Source organism: Schistocerca serialis, chromosome 12 (assembly GCF_023864345.2).
Source record: "Schistocerca serialis cubense isolate TAMUIC-IGC-003099 chromosome 12, iqSchSeri2.2, whole genome shotgun sequence".
Classification (NCBI taxonomy): Eukaryota; Metazoa; Arthropoda; class Insecta; order Orthoptera; family Acrididae; genus Schistocerca; species Schistocerca serialis.
In genome coordinates this window covers 165402362-165410294 of record NC_064649.1, presented here as the reverse complement: position 1 = coordinate 165410294, position 7933 = coordinate 165402362, and the positions used below count along the sequence as shown (strand labels likewise).

Here is a 7933-nt window from a genome sequence, read left to right as displayed (position 1 = left end):
GTAACTACTCATGTTTGAATACAGATTAATTGAATTATTGTGTGCGTAGTTGACATGCTTTACAGAACTTTTTTCAAAAAGAAAGGTTTGCAAAGCGGTGTTTCACTTTCTAACTCTCGCTCTGTTTCTCCGATAATATTGTATATACTATTCGTTACTGTCAAGCTGTGTTTACTAAGGCAACTCACAGTTGCGGGATGTGGTGTGCATTACAAATTATCTTGTACGTTATTTGTTGAACTTCGCTATTTCTGCAACTATAACAAATATAGTACTCGCTCAAATTGCGGTGCTGCTGATGTACTGAAAATGGTCAACAACATGTTCCTGTAACATGCATAACTTTGTAACTGTAATAACGAAAACGATTCTCGTAGCAGGAGATTATTTCTTCCTTACAAACAAAAATGTTTGGGAAGTTTTAAATTTTTGAGTTTTTAAAGCGTGTTGCCAATCCTTGCACCACTTCGAAATCTTATTGTGACAGAACATGGGATTATTTTTCAGATAGTAGACCTATTTCATAATTATTTATTCACCCATGGATTATTTAGTACAATAGTATAGAACCTGTCAAAAATATAACAGAAATAATATACTCTACATAAGGCATTAAAAAAATACGATACTGCATAAAGTCGGCCAGGACCTGATCAAAGGAAGTATCCCAGCATTCACGTTAGCAACGAGGGGAAAGATGAAAACACAAGTCAGTATGGCCCGATGAGAAATAAATCCCAATGTTTTGAATGTCAGTCCGGTACAATAAGGGTAATCATAAAATACATCGCGTATATTGTGACAGCAACAGCTACAAAAAGTGAATCAATGAACACGAAATGTTGAAAATAAAAACACCGTCGAAGAATTGAAAATAAATGACCAAATTATATGAAAGAATGACGTATTGTGTATTTTGCATTTTTCTGCTTGGACAGCAGAAATGGTGGATACCATAATAAATTTGGAATTTTACATTAAAATATAAGACACATGTTAGATATAAAAGATGTGCTGCTCCTACCAGTACAGTAAAGATATTTCTACAGATGTGCTATGCATAACGAACACCATGTGGAACTCGCAGAGCATGAACAGAGGTCTCTAAATTGATAGTTTAGTTTGTTATCAACCTTTGCAGAACTTACATGATAAAGGAATTACCATAATACAATATATTGTATATGCACAGCCCAATTTTACAAACTAATATAATAAATATAAAATTAACATTTTACAATCCATTAAAAAATGTGATACAGTGAACTAATGCATTGGTCTTCTAGATGCTTTCTGAATAAGTAAATAATGCTTCCAGAATGAAATTTTCACTCTGCAGCAGAGTGTGCGCTGATATGAAACTTCCTCCCAGATGTGTGTGCCAGACCGAGACTCGAACTCGGGACCTTTGCCTTTCCGAGGCAAGTGCTCTACCCAATGATCTACCCAAGCTTGTGGGTAGAACACTTGCCTGGGAAAGGCAAAGGTCCCGAGTTTGAGTCTTGGTCTGGCACACAGTTTTAATCTGGGAGGAAGTTTCAAGTAAATAATGGTTTGAAATGCATACAGTACACTTTGAGAAACACATTTATCACACCATTTGAAATTAAAAGAGTATAAAAACAAAGTATAAAATTTACAATGGGAACAGAATGATTCATATGACAATGAAGAAGATACAAGTATTTGCCAGTAATTTAGGGTTAAACACATTTATTTAAAAGGCAATTTTTGAATTCACTTTTAAATTTTCTGTCATCTTCCATTCCCTTGATGCAAACTGGAGGAGCATTGTCAGCTTTATTCTGCAGTGGCTCGTGTTTTTGAGGATTTGTTTTTGTTGCTCTTTCTACAAGCAGATTCTTACTGATATGTGTATTGTAATTATGAAAATCAGAATTTGTATGTAAACTACTCATATGTGTTCTTGTAAACAGTACACTTTTGAATATGTAAAAACATGGTATTGTAGGTATTTTTAACTACTGGTTTCTCAATTTGGACCAGCAGTGTTTGTGGAGAGCTGTGTGTAGTAATTCAAATGGCTCTTTTCTGTAATTTAAAAATGTTTTACAGATGAGATTTTGTTACACCCCAGAACATTATTCCACAAGATACAATAGAATGGAAATGAGCAAAATATACCGATCTTACACACTCCGTGCTACAGACTGCACAAATTATTCACAATTCAAAACTTCCAGAATGGAATTTTTGAGGTGTGTATATGACATGGTCTTTCCAGCTCAAGTAATTATCAATGCACATGCCCAAAAATTTTGTAGACATTACTTTCTCTGTCTCTTGGTCGCTCAATAATAAACAGAGGTCATCCTTCTCTTTTATTTTACTGTACTGAATGCAGATTGTTTTATTTAAATGAAGTGTTAACTTGTTAGCATGAAACCACTGCTGCACACACTTCAGAACATTTTCAGCTGTAGTGGATAAGGATTGCCTATCATTACTTATAATTATGCTTGTATCATTATCAAATAGTATAATTTTGGTCAAAGTGTTGGGGCTTTTAATGTTATTTATATAGATCGAGAATAATAGGGGGCCAAGTGAACTGTTGGGGCTTTCAATGTCATCTGTATGGATCAAGAATGATAGGAGGCCAAGAACGCTACCCTGGACTCCTGCTTCCACTTTCTTAGCATGTGAGGTGCACTTTATTTTGTGCCTGTTTTGAGATGAGAGGAGTTCCACAACCTGACTTCTGCCTGGAGATGGGATTAAATCAATTTCCTCCCAGTTCATCTGATGTGTATTGTCTCCAGTTTGTCAAGGATAATTTGGTGGTTTACTTTATCAAAGGCTTTGGAAAGATGTAGGGTAATTCCTACCACCCTTTTGTTATTGCCCAAATTTCTAACAAGTTAGTATCACGTTACTGTGGGTGTAATATGAGGAAAGGAGGAATGGCCATATACACGAAAAGTGGAATATACTCCCAGGCCAGTGAACTCACTAAGTACTGCACTGAACAGCTGTTTGAAAGTTGTGCTTAACCTTGGAAACATACAAGATACCAGTTCTGGCTGTATATGTAGTGGCTCCCCAACAGCAAATGTTTTAAACTTCATTAAACAATTAGAGGGGCTACTAAAGATAGTATTAATAACAGGGAAATGATTGTATGTGGGGACTTCAATATCAGTTTCATCACATATATTTTGTACTGAGGACACACAGAATTAATGATGTCCAGCTTTGCTTTGACACCCTCAGTAATATTCCCAACAAGAACAGACGGACATAGTGTGATAGCATTGATAATTTATTTCTTAAGGCAACTGTATTTCGTGAAATATATATAAGCCTCATTATTTACTTATTCCCCCGTCAACCACTTAGTGCAATAGTATCAGACATGTCAGAAACATTACAGAAATAATATACAGGGTGATTCTTATTAACATTTGAAAACTTCTGAAGCGACGTAGATGACACTGAGACAATTAATTTTATATAAGACGCACAGAGTTGCAAATGTTGGGAGACACCCCAAAAGTGGATGGCAGCCATGTGATGTGTCCAGGTAACATAACTAACCACTTGTGCAGTCATTGGGCTTGTTGGTTCTACACTTGTTGGTCCAAGGGCTCTGTTACACACTACTCCGCTAGTGTACTCTGTATCATTCTCACATTACCAATGTGACACAGTAGTACTTGCAGTAGTGGTAATCCAATATGATAATTAATCATTTTACATTTACAAAAACAGAGTAGTATGGCGGAGTGATGTATAGCAATGCCCCCTATGGGCGAGGGTGTGTCGTCTGGTGATGTCACATGTTCAACATTTGCCATTCCAATTTTGGAGTATTTCTCAACATTTGTGAGGACACATGTGCTGTATCAAATTACTTGTCTCTGTGTCATCTACGTCACTTTGAGGGTTTTAAACTGTTAATAATAATCACCCTGTATACAGATAAAATATTAACAAAATAGGATAATATAAGATGAGAATAGGGCAGGAAGTGGTTTATCTGGTAACCTTAATCAAATAGCAGCAATAAAGTATTAGTCCAGTTAGAATAAAAAGGGGAAAGTAAAATTTCATAGATATATATGTAAATGTCAACTCACAGTACTAATAGAGAATTCGTGTGATGAGAAATGGGGAGAAGTTTACTATGAACACACATTATATGAGAAATTTGTTTTCTAAAAATATGCCGACATCTTTATGAATCCAATAATCGTTTACACTGAGTCGGGGAAACATACGTTTGAAGCCCAGAGAAAGGCGGGCCTACATTTGGGATCAAAATATCCTCCAGTATGAAGATATAGCTTTATTTAATGCAAAGGACTAGCTCTAATAAAGACTTTAAAATGTATTACAAGAAGTATTGAAAAATTCTTCACTTTATCATGTTGTTGTTGTTGTAGTGTTGGCAGAAGCGCCAACACTGTTTTTCTAGAGGAGGCCGAAATGCATGCGTTTAATTACACGCTGACTGGCGTGAGGTCTGGAACAGGACAATATCTTGAGAATTGCAAATAAAATAAGTAGTTGATATAATACTTAACTTTAATCCACAATTGTAGAACATCTCTCGTTACGGTACATGCTTCATAATATTAATTATCAACTGCTATGGCGCCTTGCTAGGGCATAGCAAATGACGTAGCTGAAGGCTATGCTAACTATCGTCTCGGCAAATGAGAGCGTATAGGTCAGTGTAGCTTCGCTAGCAAAGTCGGCTGTACAACTGGGGCGAGTGCCAGGACGTCTCTCTAGACCTGCCGTGTGGTAGCGCTCGGTCTGCAATCCTGACAGTGGCGACACACGGGTCCGACGTATACTAATGGACCGCTAGCAAGTGTGGTGTCTGGTGGTGACACCACAGTTGTTGTTGTGGTCTTCAGTCCTAAGACTGGTTTCATACAGCTCTCCATGCTACTCTATCCTGTGCAAGCTTGTTCATCTCCCAGTACCTACTGCAGCCTACATCCTTCTGAATCTGCTTAGTGTATTCATCTCTTGGTCTCCCTCTATGATTTTTACCCTCCACTCTGCCCTCCAATGCTAAATTTGTGATCCCTTGATGCCTCAGAACATGTCCTACCAACCGGTCCCATCTTCTTGTCAAGTTGTGCCACAAACTCCTCTTCTCCCCAATTCTATTCAATACCTCCTCATTAGTTATGTGATCTACCCATCTAATCTTCAGCATTCTTCTGTAGCACCACATTTCAAAAGCTTCTATTCTCTTCCTGTGCAACCTATTTATCGTCCATGTTTCACTTCCATACATGACTACACTCCATACAAATACTTTCAGAAACGACTTCCTGACACTTAAATCTATACTCGATGTTAACAAATTTCACTTCTTCAGAAACCATTTCTTGCCATTGCCAGTCTACATTTTATATCCTCTCTACTTCGACCATCATCAGTTATTTTGCTCCCCAAATAGCAAAACTCCTTTACTACTTTAAGTGTCTCATTTCCTAATCTAATTCCCTCAGCATCACCTGACTTCATTTCACTACATTCCATTATCCTCGTTTTGCTTTTGTTGATGTTCATCTTATACCCTCCTTTCAAGACACTGTCCATTCCGTTCAACTGTTCTAAGTCCTTTGCTGTCTCTGACAGAATTACAATGTATTCGGCAAACCTCCAAGTTTTTATTTCTTCTCCATGGATTTTAATATCTACTCCGAACTTCCCTTTTGTTTCCTTTATTGCTTGCTCAACATACAGATTGAATAACATCGGAGATAGGCTACAACCCTGTCTCACTCCCTTCCCAACCACTGCTTCCCTTTCATACCCCTCGACTCTTATAACTGCCATCTGCTTTCTGTACAAATTGTAAATAGCCTTTCGCTCCCTGTATTTTACCCCTGCCACCCTCAGAATTTGAGAGAGAGTATTCCAATCAACATTGTCAAAAGCTTTCTCTAAATCTACAAATGCTAGAAACATAGGTTTGCCTTTCCTTAATCTTTCTTCTGAGATAAGTCATAGGGTCACTCACATGTTCCAACATTTCTACAGAATCCAAACTGATCTTCCCCAAGGTTGGCTTCTATCAGTTTTTCCATTCGTCTGTAAAGAATTTGCATTAGTATTTTGCAGCTGTGACTTATTAAACTGATAGTTCATTAATTTTCACATCTGTCAACACCTGCTTTCTGTGGGATTGGAATTATTATATTCTTCTTGAAGTCTGAGGGTATTTTGCCTGTCTCACACATCTTGCTCACCAGATGGTAGAATTTTGTCAGGACTGGCTCTCCCAAGGCTCTAATGGAATGTTGTCTACTCCGGGGGCCTTGCTTCGGTTTATGTCTTTCAGTGCTCTGTCAATCTCTTCACTCAGTGGCATATCTCCCATTTCATCTTCATCTACATCCTCTTCCATTTCCATAATATTGTCATCAAGTACATTGCCCCTGTACAGACCCTCAATATACTACTTCCACCCTTCTGCTTTCCCTTCTTTGCTTTCCATCAAAGCTCTTGATATTCCTGCAAATGGTTCTCCTTTCTTCAAAGGTTTCTTTAATTTTCCTGTGGGCTGTATCTATCTTACCCCTAGTGAGATAAGTCTCTACATCCTTACATTTGTCCCCTAGCCATTCCTGCTTAGCCATTTTGCACTTCCTGTCGATATCATTTTTGAGATGTTTGTATTCCTTTTTGCCTGCTTCATTCACTGCATTTTCATATTTTCTCCTTTCATCAATTAAATTCAATATTTCTTCTGTTACCCAAGGGTTTCTACTGGTCCTCGTCTTTTTACCTGTTTGATCCTCTGCTGCCTTCACTATTTCGTCCCTCAAAGCTACCCATTCCTCTTCTACTTTATTTCTTTCCCCCATTCCTGTCGATTGTTCCCACTTTATCATAAAAAATGCAAAACCCACATACTGTGCAGAAAAAAGAAGTTTAAAATTGTAGAAACAGGGTAAGGCCAAGCAAATGATATAAAACTTAAATCATTGGCTACTGAATTCAGTGAATTCTTCCTAACAGCAGCTGAAAACACAAGAGTGAGAAAATGATCCCTCAATTGCACACCCTCAGATTTACTTAGCCAGGCATTTGCAAATCACCTGTTAGAAGGACCACAGAAATCATTAAGTTACTAAAAGTAGTAACTCTTCTGGCTATTTCAATTGCTCAGGAAAATTATTAAAAACTTGGCAGTGCCGTCCTTGATTTACCTTTGTAACCAGTCAATGATTCAAAATGAATCACCTGAAATCCCTGGAGTATTCAGTAGTAATACCCATTTACAATCATGAAGATAAGTATCTAACCTTTAATTGTTGATCCCTCTTCCTCATTTCTGTGTTCTTACAATTTTTTTGAGAAAATGGCTAACAAGAGAATGTTTAACCTTCTTTCTAAGATTAACCTCTTAATAACAGCTGAGTTTGGCTTTCATAATGGGTTGTCTACTGAGAAAGCATTATATGATACCCAAAACTCAATTCTGGTCTAAGTAAACAACAAAAATTACACTTTTGACATTTTCTGTGATCTTGTGGCAATTTTTGCTTGTGTTTTATCAGAAAACTCTACTAGGAAAACTAAAATGGTATGGTGTTAAAGGCCTTCCTGTTGCATACATGGAGTCTTACCCTAACAATAGAAAACAGAAGGTTACATTTCCAAATGATACAACAAGAATAAGGAATCATGGAATGAATAATTCAGGGAAACATTAAATATGGTGTGCCACAAGGATCAGTGCTCGAACCCTTTCTATTCTCGATCCACGCAAATGATTTATGCGGGATACTGTAGGACTCTTCAAAAACTTTAGTGTCTCGTGATGACACAAGCATATTGATAAAGTACCAGACACAGCAAAGAGAATAACTGTTTCACAGCCAACAGTACAAAAACTGATATTACACTGTTCCATTATAAAACTGACTTACAGGGACTGTGA

General features: G+C 37.3%; 1 protein-coding gene across 6 annotated transcripts in view; it reads left to right on the top strand.

The window, feature by feature from the left end:
• LOC126428063 (F-box/LRR-repeat protein fbxl-1-like) overlaps nt 1-7933 on the top strand; it is a 122179-nt gene that overhangs the window by 498 nt on the left and 113748 nt on the right. Inside the window, exon 1 of one of the 6 annotated variants that reach the window (XM_050089943.1) lies at nt 8-85. The exons of 3 other annotated variants lie outside the window; for them this stretch is intronic. The gene's annotated coding sequence lies outside the window, so the exon portion shown is untranslated. Of the gene's footprint in view, nt 1-7; nt 86-203; nt 224-7933 lie in introns of those variants that run through there. 2 more of the 6 variants (XM_050089944.1, XM_050089945.1) reach the window with 2 other exon arrangements.